This window comes from Dama dama, chromosome 5 (assembly GCF_033118175.1).
Source record: "Dama dama isolate Ldn47 chromosome 5, ASM3311817v1, whole genome shotgun sequence".
Taxonomy (NCBI): Eukaryota; Metazoa; Chordata; class Mammalia; order Artiodactyla; family Cervidae; genus Dama; species Dama dama.
This window is the reverse complement of record NC_083685.1, coordinates 91,476,040-91,485,202: the sequence shown is the minus strand read 5'-3', so window position 1 is coordinate 91,485,202 and position 9,163 is coordinate 91,476,040.

Sequence of the window (9,163 nt, the reverse complement as noted above, 5' to 3'; positions counted from 1 at the left end):
GGGCCCAGGTTTTCGTTTTTTTCCCCTGAACCTGAATAGGAGCGAGTTGAAACTGCTTCACAATTAATCAAAAGTCCCCTCAACACTCAAGTAATCCATCTAGGACATTTCAGACCCCGGCACAGATATTCAAACCCATTGCTTTCAGTCTCCTTGCTTAAAAATATTTATACTAGAGGTGAGTGGTGGGGTGGGGGTTTTAAGTTTCAAACTTAAAACATTGAAGTTTTAATGCAGTCAACAAAACCTCAGAAATTTCTCTCTGGGGAATTTTTAAAGTTTTCTGAGCATTTTGATGACACTCGGAGAGCCATGTCAAAGGGTCACAAATGGTTGAGGTGACCGTGGAAGGAGGTGCTTGGCTGTGAGTGTTGTCTCTCACAGCGGACTTGCAGAAACATTCTAGATACCCCCCTCCAAAGAGAATCGCAAGTGATGCCAGACAATCAGCCCTTGAGTTACCGTTCTTCTTCATACACTGCAAATGCTATCATTTGGGAGAACAAAGGCAGGGCTGCCTGAAGCAGTTTAATTTGTCCTAATGAATCAACAGGATATGATCATGAGTTGACTTTTTAAGTAAAGATGACTGGGCGGCCAAAGGGAAAACTATACAGTCCTGTTTTGTCAGTTTAAGAAGTTACCTCAGACCTTAATTATTCCCCGTCACAGGTCAACTCCTCTGGGTCTCGAGGCTTTAGCTCTAAGCGAGGGGTGGGGGGCCCTGCATAACCGATGTCCATGTCTCCTCCAGTCACCTCTGCTCACTCTGTGACTGTGACCCTCGCTTCTCTGCTTTAAGCAAACGAGTCTAAATGATGGTGCAAAATGCTTGAGGGCCCGGACAATCTGCCCGGATGTTTCCGTCAGATTAGGGTCCTCTGGGGACCCACAGCTTTCACTCTAAGGCCAAGGCTTTGCACACAGACATGCACAAGTCAAGTCCTGCAGTTCAGCCATGTCCAGCCAACAAGGGCCTGAGTTCCCTGACTCCTCGAATCCCCTTTGCAACTCCTCCAGCTAGGGTGTGGGGCAGGAGAAACAACACGCCCGCCCCTCCCCACACACACCCACGAGCTTGGTGATGTTCCACAAAACAGGCTTGGGAGCGGAACCCAAGGTCTCATAAAGCACCCTGTTCCTCTCTTCTTGGGTAAGTGATGTGGGGTCCCCTGTTGCTGTGGGGAATCCCACTTCTGGGCTTAACCAGGCAGAGTAGAACCCTAAGGAAAGAAAACTGCCATCCTTCTAGGAAGGAAAGGTGGAAAATAGATGAAACTAGCATTTTAAAGAACTCTGGCATAAATGCCTTCCCCTGGTCAGAGGGTGACCAGCTTTTCTAGGGTGGGCACAAGACCCACCGTCGGCCAGCACAGGTCCCCACCTCCCCGCTCCACCATTTACTAGCAGAGCTCATCAAACTGACCTGGGCCCACGTGCAGAAATGATCTGAGTCAAGTCTCGGTGGAGGAGGCATTCCCTCCTGCCTGATCTTTGTCAGCTGTCAGCGCCTGGGAAGTTGAAGGCTTATTTACTGAACATCAGCAGCATCTTTGTAAGCCAGGTGTTTCCCACCCTGTGTCTAATGGGGTAACAAACCCAGTGGAGGTAAGACCTGTGCGAAGTAGTCTGGCTGCCTTCTTTTCTTCTTCTCTTTGGCTCTGTTGGAACTTGGTAGCTGCTCCCTCACTGCCACCCCAACCCTGGAACAGGGGCATTCAACTGTGGGTATTTAAGCCATTGTGCTCAGCTGTGTACGACTCTTTGCCACCCCACCCACTGTAGCCTATCAGGCTCCTCTGTCCATGGGGTTTCCCGGGAAAGAATACACTAGAGTAGGTTGCCATTTCCTACTGCAGGGGATCTTCCCGACTCAGAGGTCAAACCCAGGTCTCCTGCATTGCAGGCAGATTCTTTACCGTCTGAGCCACCAGGGAAGCTTATCTTTCTCTTGAAAGTGAAAGTGTTACTTGCCAGTTATGCCACACTCTTTGCTACCCCGTGGACTGTAGCCCACCAGGCTTCTCTGTCCATGGGATACCTCCAGGCAAGCATACTAGAGTGGGTAACCATTCCCTTCTCCAGGGATCTTCCCGACTCGGGGATCGAACCCAGGTATCCCACATTGTAGGTGGATTTTTTTTTTTTTTTTTTTTACCGTCTGAGCCACCAGGGAAGCCCCAGCGGTGCCCGGGATAGCTGAGCGTAGTATTTAAGCCATAGAATTTTCTAAAAGCCAGGACAGGATAGCTCTCCATTAACTCCCTAGACAGAGTGAGAGAAAAACCCCAGCAACATGGAGACAGGAAGACGTTGTCCCAGGGCCAGCTTGATGGCCAGCGTCCCCAGGCACTGACATGGGGACGGTCTCCAGGGATCCTGAGGTCCAGGTCTTTGTGTCATTATCTGCGGTTGGAAGGGAAGGGGTGGGGATGTGACAAGGCCAGTGGCAGACCTGGGAGAGCTGCTCGTGTGCTCTGGGTGAATCCCGAGCTGGAGGCTGGTGGGTGGGCTCGGGGAGAGGGAGCCCATCACTGGGCCTTTGCCTCCTTGTGTTGTGTGGTCTTTCTGGGCATATTCAAGGAAAAAGAAGATTGTACTTTGCTAGGGAAGCTGCTGCAAGAAAATAAACATTTTTCCCCCCTCTAAGGGATTCCCTAGAATCAGGGAAGGGCAGAGTTGGAAGGGGACTTGTTGACAATCTGCTCCAAGTCCTCTGTGGCTTGTTCAAGTTCTCCACAGCCCTGAGGACCTAGCCAGGCCTTAAACTTGAGTCTCCTGAACTTTTCTCTCCACTGGGTGTGTTGTTAACGGCTAATTGAGTTAGCTGGCTCTTTTCCTTGTTTCAGAGGAGAGGAGCTGGGGCAGGAAGGAAAGAGAGAGGGGGGAGAGAGAGGAGATTTCGCTATTCCAGGCCGTGGCGAGCTTTGACCGACTGGAGGTTTCTCAGCCCGTCCCAGGTCTAGAATTCTTTTTCTCCCCTCAGTGTTTTATACTGAAAAATTTCAACTGAAAAGTTGGAGGAATGGTCCCCTGAAGCTTCACCCAGATTCACCACATTTTGCCACTTTTGTGCCTGTACTTTCTTTCTAATTAGACACACATCCAAGTTTTACATATTTAACACATATAATTTGATACTTTCTGTATAAAATGTAATTAATGAAATGATTATACTACATATATAATTTTATTGTTGAACCTGTGAAAATTTGCAGACATCCAAATATTTCACCCCGAGTGCCTTTTTTTTTTTTTTTTGAGATATTCTGCACTTTATTATAAAATAAGCCTTGTGTAAGATCATTTTGCCCAACTGTAGGCTAATGTAGGTATTCTGAGTGCATTTTAGGCCAGCTAGGCTAAGCTATAATGGTTGGTCACTTAGGTGTATTAAATGCATTTTTTTTCACCCCTGAATTCTTCAGCTTGTGTTTCCTAAGCACAAGGACATTCTCATACATAACCAGAGCCCCGTTGTTATCACATCTGGAAAACTTAACATTGATAAAGTATTTTTATATAATGTACAGTCCATATTCAAATTTCCTCCACCATCTCGGTGATGTACGTTTTAGCTTAGAGCGTTACTTTTTGAGACCATCAACTCCTAGGGATGAGGAGCAACCTCTTGCCCTGGTCTCAGTGCATCTGAGAATCAGATCGATTCTGTGTCACGATGAACTGATTCTTTGTGAATATCCCCGAACCATGTGTGTGACACGTTGTAAAACACATTTCAGAACTTGTAGGAGCTCAGGCACCTTCAGGCAACATTACCCAAATCACAAACCACTTGTGGCTCTAGGGCACCCCCGTGCCCTGCTCCACTCTGTTGCCAGACCCCATCTGTCCCCTCACTTAGGTCTCCCCCGCCCCCCACCCAGAGAAATGGCCCCAGTTCCGCCTTCCTCTCATATTCACTCACATTGTATTTAATTCCCCTTCCAATCCCTTTCTCCTCCCCTTCTCTCTTCCACCCGCTGCCACAGGTAAATCCGCCCTTGTTTCATAACACCCTGTCTCTGGGGCTGGTTTTCTCTTACTCTCTCCCTTGAATTCCTTTGTGGGTCTAATCCTGTCTGTTTCACACAAAAATAGTTTAGTAATACACCTGTCTTAAGGAAAAGAAAACTCTTGTGTTTGGAAATGCTCCCATGTGTTTTTGAAAGCTTGATTTCTACTTATGGCATAAATTGCATTGTAACAATAAGAGGATTTAGAAGGTATAAGTGATACTCCTCATTCTGCCTAATCGAACACGTCACCTGTTGGAGTTCCCCAAGTCTCTTTGCTGGCCTTGTCCACACCAAAACAGATGGCAGCCCCAGAATGAAAGCTTTCTGCAAAAAGTTGCAAGTTGTGTAGTTAAATGTATTAAATGATCTGTGACCTCAACCTGTAAAGGCACTTCCACAGATTCTATACACGAGTCTCTCTACCTCCTTACACTTCTCTCCTTAAATTTAGTTTTCCTTAGGAACCAGAAAGAATGTTAAACACCTTCTAATGAGTTTGTCATCTCCCATCTCCTTTTGTAGTACTGAACAATGCTGTATTTTATAGCTTACATTTTAGGTGTTTTAGTATCTTTTGGTTAAACTAGGGTTTTGTAAACTAGCTTAGGAGGTTAACCACCATTTGCAACATTTCTTTCTGTGGGTTGAAAATACACTGCAAGTTCCAAACCAGCAACTGACAAATGAGGGTTTGGAACACAAACCTTTGAAGGGCATGCCTGCTGGTACTTGTTCAAGGTCTAAAAGCACAACCTGGTCTCCTCTTTAATCCTAGACATGCCAGTCTTTTCCAGTCCAGAGTTCATTACAGTTGTTGTTGTGATGGTCCTTTCTCCACCCCAGAGATGCTCAGCAGATCTTCCTGATGGGTGAGGAGTGAGGAAGGGCAAACCACCCTGAGGATAGGACCCGGGAAGAAAGAGGAGAGGCTCACTTAAGCCTCACACCTGCCAGCATGGCCGGAGCCCAGGAAACCCGAAATAGATCCATAGACCCTCTGGGCTGGGAGTTTGCACACACCTGGTCAGCAGGTATTTGAGGCCAAAATGTATAAGCCATGGCCTCTGCTTTCCAGGGGATGCAAAGCAACTGGACACACAAGGATAATAAATGATGCTTGATAATCAGTGAGGAATGACAGATGAGATCATCTTGGTCTAGGGTGGTAAGAGAAAGCTACATGGAGGAAGTGGATAGAAACTTAAGCCAGGCCTGGAGAACAGAGGATAATTAGAGGCAGCGAAAGGGCAGGGTAGGGGATATACTGGGCATGCTCAGTGGCCCATCTGCCGTAATAACCTGGGTACTTGCTAACGATGCAGCACCCACATGGATCTCTCTATTAGGATCTCTGAGCAAGTAGCCCAGGAATCTCCTGTTACAAGTTTCCTAGTGACTCCAAGCCACTGATGGAGAAGAAGCAGGAACAGGTGAGGGCCTGTGGAAGGGCCCACAGCTTCTGGCTCAGGGCGCCCGCCTGTGCTGCAGGCAGTGAATCACTGAAGCATGTGGGCTCCAGCTTCCTTCCCTGGGGTGAAAAGTAGAAAAGCAGAATGGGTTGTGTATTTGTGATGGCAGAGTGGTCATCAGCTCACTGTCATGTACTGATGCTTTCCATGTGCTAGACGCTGAGTTAAGCGTTTGTCATACTTTTATTCAATTCCCACAATAGCCTTTAGGGAGCAGGAATTTTAATGGTCTGTTTACACACATGAGCAAAGGGAAGATCAGAGAGGTTAAGTAACCCGCCCAAAGTCACACAGCCGGTCAACGCTAGGTTTGGGACTCCAGTACAGATCTGTGCGACAGGAGAGCCCTGGGTTATGGACACACAGATGTTAAATGATACCTCAGGAAGGTGGTTAGTCTAGCTTTTCTGTTCATGTTCACTGCAGGAGGGCTATTTCTCCCTGTGCATGCCAGATCCATTTCGTTTTTATTAAGCGATTAATTATACTTTTGCCCAGCCTCTGGAGTGATCTCAACCCCAACACAAATGGCTAATCCTCTCAATTTTATCCTCTGTGTGGAGGGAAGCTTGAAGCTATCCTTCCCCAAGGAAAGTTCTGGGTGGAGACCCTTTTTCCTTTCTCATGGTATCTGGCCCAGATGGCCCTGAGGATTGTAGCCTATTTAATTCCTCTCCAAAAAATTAAACTGTCTCTTATAAGGCAGTCTTTGGGTAAGGAGATGACTGTGATAGTCATTTCTATCCCTTACATCCAAAACACAAGAAGATTTTCTCTACTCGGTCTGTTCAGACCATGAAGTCTTTCTACATTGTTCGAAAGGTGAGCTGGAGTCCCGGTGGCTTATGACCTAAGACACCGCACCCCTCAGAGAACTCAGCAGTCTCTTCAACAGATAGGAAAACAAGCCTGCATCTTGCACTGTGGAGACATAAACCGGAAGCAGCAAAAACCCAGGGTCCCGTGACAGAAGCAGGGCGTGCAATAGCAACAAAAGGAAGACCATTAAAACCCAAGGACAACCTGAAGCTAAAAACGCAAGGTATCTGAACGTGCTGCATCCAGTCAGCAGAAACCTCGGTTTAAGCAGGTCGGGTGGCAGCACTTGAAAACAGCACTGGCCTCTCCCTCGTTCCACGTGCTGATCAGATTTGGCCTTCTCCCATGGCCTCCATGAAGGCAAGACCAGGCCTGCCTTGTCTGAAGGAGCCTTAGGTATAGTAGGCGGGCCGTATGTGTCTACTGAATTAGGGCCAGGCCATGGCAGCGGGCCAGGCTCAGTCTTGACTGAACATATATAGGCATATATGTTTGCTGTGTTTAGTAAATATATATGTTTAGTGTTTACTACGTTATAGGCAGAGTATAACCCTATACTGTGTTACAGGCCTCTGCAACTTCTATCATCCTTGGTGTCGTGGGAACTTTGACTCCCTCTGAATAGAGAGTACAAATTACAAAGGTTATAGAGCCTTTAATTAATCTTATCTCAGCGGTAAACCCATAATTCATGTTGGTTTTGGTGGGGGGGTAGGGGGGCATTGTTTTCATGTATTTGGTTTTTTTTTTTGGAAAATGAAAGTGAGTGTCCCGAGAAATGAACTCACTTTGATCTGGACACGTGAAGTCAAAGTACAAAATTTCTGTAGTGTTTCTGCTTAGAATGCGCTGAGGGGGGGTCAAACAGACAAGTAGGGTCATGGGCATCTCCAGAGGGCTGGGTGGTTTCATGACTCATTTGTAATTATCTGCTTGTTCAGTTGCTGGTTCCCCTGGCTACAGAGACCGAGCTTGTGGAAAGAGGAATGAGATGTGATGGGGAGAAGTTGAAATAGAAACAGTTCTTTTTACCAGGGGCGGGGAGGTGGGGTGAGTTAGCCCACCCCCTGGGCTGGGAGGAAGCGCAGCTGTAAACAGAAGGTCTTGGCCTCCTGTCACCTGCCCCCCCATGTGGCCCCTCGTGTGCAGGGTCGCAGGGCAGCAGGGGTGGGTCCTGGGCATCAGGCCTTGTCCCACCGTGGAGCTGGGTGACCCACCCACAGCCCATCACCTGCTCAGCCTGGGAAACGGTACACATCCCAGATGCACATGAAGGCTTCTGGGGCTGTTTCTGGCCGCGGGGAATCTCATGTCTGCCAGGAGGAGGTCACAGCTGTAACAGTGACCTCCTTTGCAGTCTCTCTACCCAGCAGGATAAAAATATCTTTAAAAAAAAAAAGAAAAGAAAGCTTTCAAGAGAGCGTTCTTAGAAACCAACCTTCTTAACATCTTTTCCTTCTTTGTTCCTGGGCTGGCTCACTCTCAACCACTGCTATCTGCTGGTCTCAGGGGCAAAAGCTGGTCAGTGCTCTGCAGAACCAGGCAAGTGGGAAAGGAGTCTGGTTTCACAGGCAGCATCCTGGAGGCAGAAGGGGACCCAGGTCCTGCCATCTATCTGCTCCTGGCCGACAGATTAGTCCCTGGGAGGGGGTTCCTTCTGAAAGGTAGAGGAGTGAGTTGAAGAGAAGGAGATGAGCGTCACCTTCCTGTTTGGTGGCTTCGTGTGGCTGTAACTTACCTTCTTGCACCCCAGGGTCTTTGATTGGGGTGGGAGAACCCCGGAAAGCAGAGCTGGGTAGGGAGACACCACCCTCAGGGGAGAGGCAACTTCAAGTCATGACTGGGCTACAGGACCTTCTGAATAGGTTTTCTTACGTGGGCCATTTCAGCTGTTAATAAAACTTTTTTTTTTTTTTAATGCTGAGGGATATTTCAGGAAAATAAGACATTGTAATGCACAGCGACAATAGTCTGGTATATTACTCTTTTAGGAGTTGCTCATAACGGTTGCCAAGAAATCAGGATCCTTGGGGGCTGGACCCCAGAGGACCCTGAAGAACATACATTGCCACCCTCTGCCCCCAAGCTTCACCAGCCCATGCACATTCTCCAACTTCCTGCAGAGGGCCCCAAGGGAGGAAGTAAATAAAGTCTAGAACAACACAGGACTCCTGAGCAGGAGGGTGACAGAACCACTGGATGACTAAACGGTTATTCCCCCGCTAACGTGTTCCTCCCAGATGGGTGACGTTTTCCTCCTAGAGAGTGTGGTGGACATGCTGGAGGAAGGCTGGTTGATGCAGCTGATCTTTGAGCTTCAATTTTAAATGAGAGGAAAGTTGCAGCCTTACAGGCTGGGAAGACATCCCTACAGAAAATTTTGGGTAAAATTTTGAAGATGGAGAAAGGAAGACCTGGGTCATGGGCAAGATCTGTCAGCTGGGTGCCGTCTGACCATCTGCACCTGGCAAAGCTCTTTATCTCTGCCATCTGGTCTGCAGATTCTTCAGTGTTTAATGTAGAAAACATGTCATTGAGAGAGGCCAGAGGCAAGTACAGAGGTCTTCTCCAAACAATGCAACCAGAGACTGCCAAGTTCAACTGTGTATTTAAATGTATTGACATCTCATCATCTCTCTCCAAAAAAAACCCCAAAAAACTTAAAAATCCCTTAGCCTGGTGAGTGCTTCCTTATGGTGGATGAGAGGATGTATGCTTATTTTAGAAGTCCATCAAGTCTAGTTGAGGGTCCTGAGGAAGGTGGGGTGGGTGGGGGTGATGGGGAAGGCTGGACAGAGGCATCAAGGTAAGCAGAATGGGTTTTTATCTAGATCACTCTTTGTCAGAAATTCATTT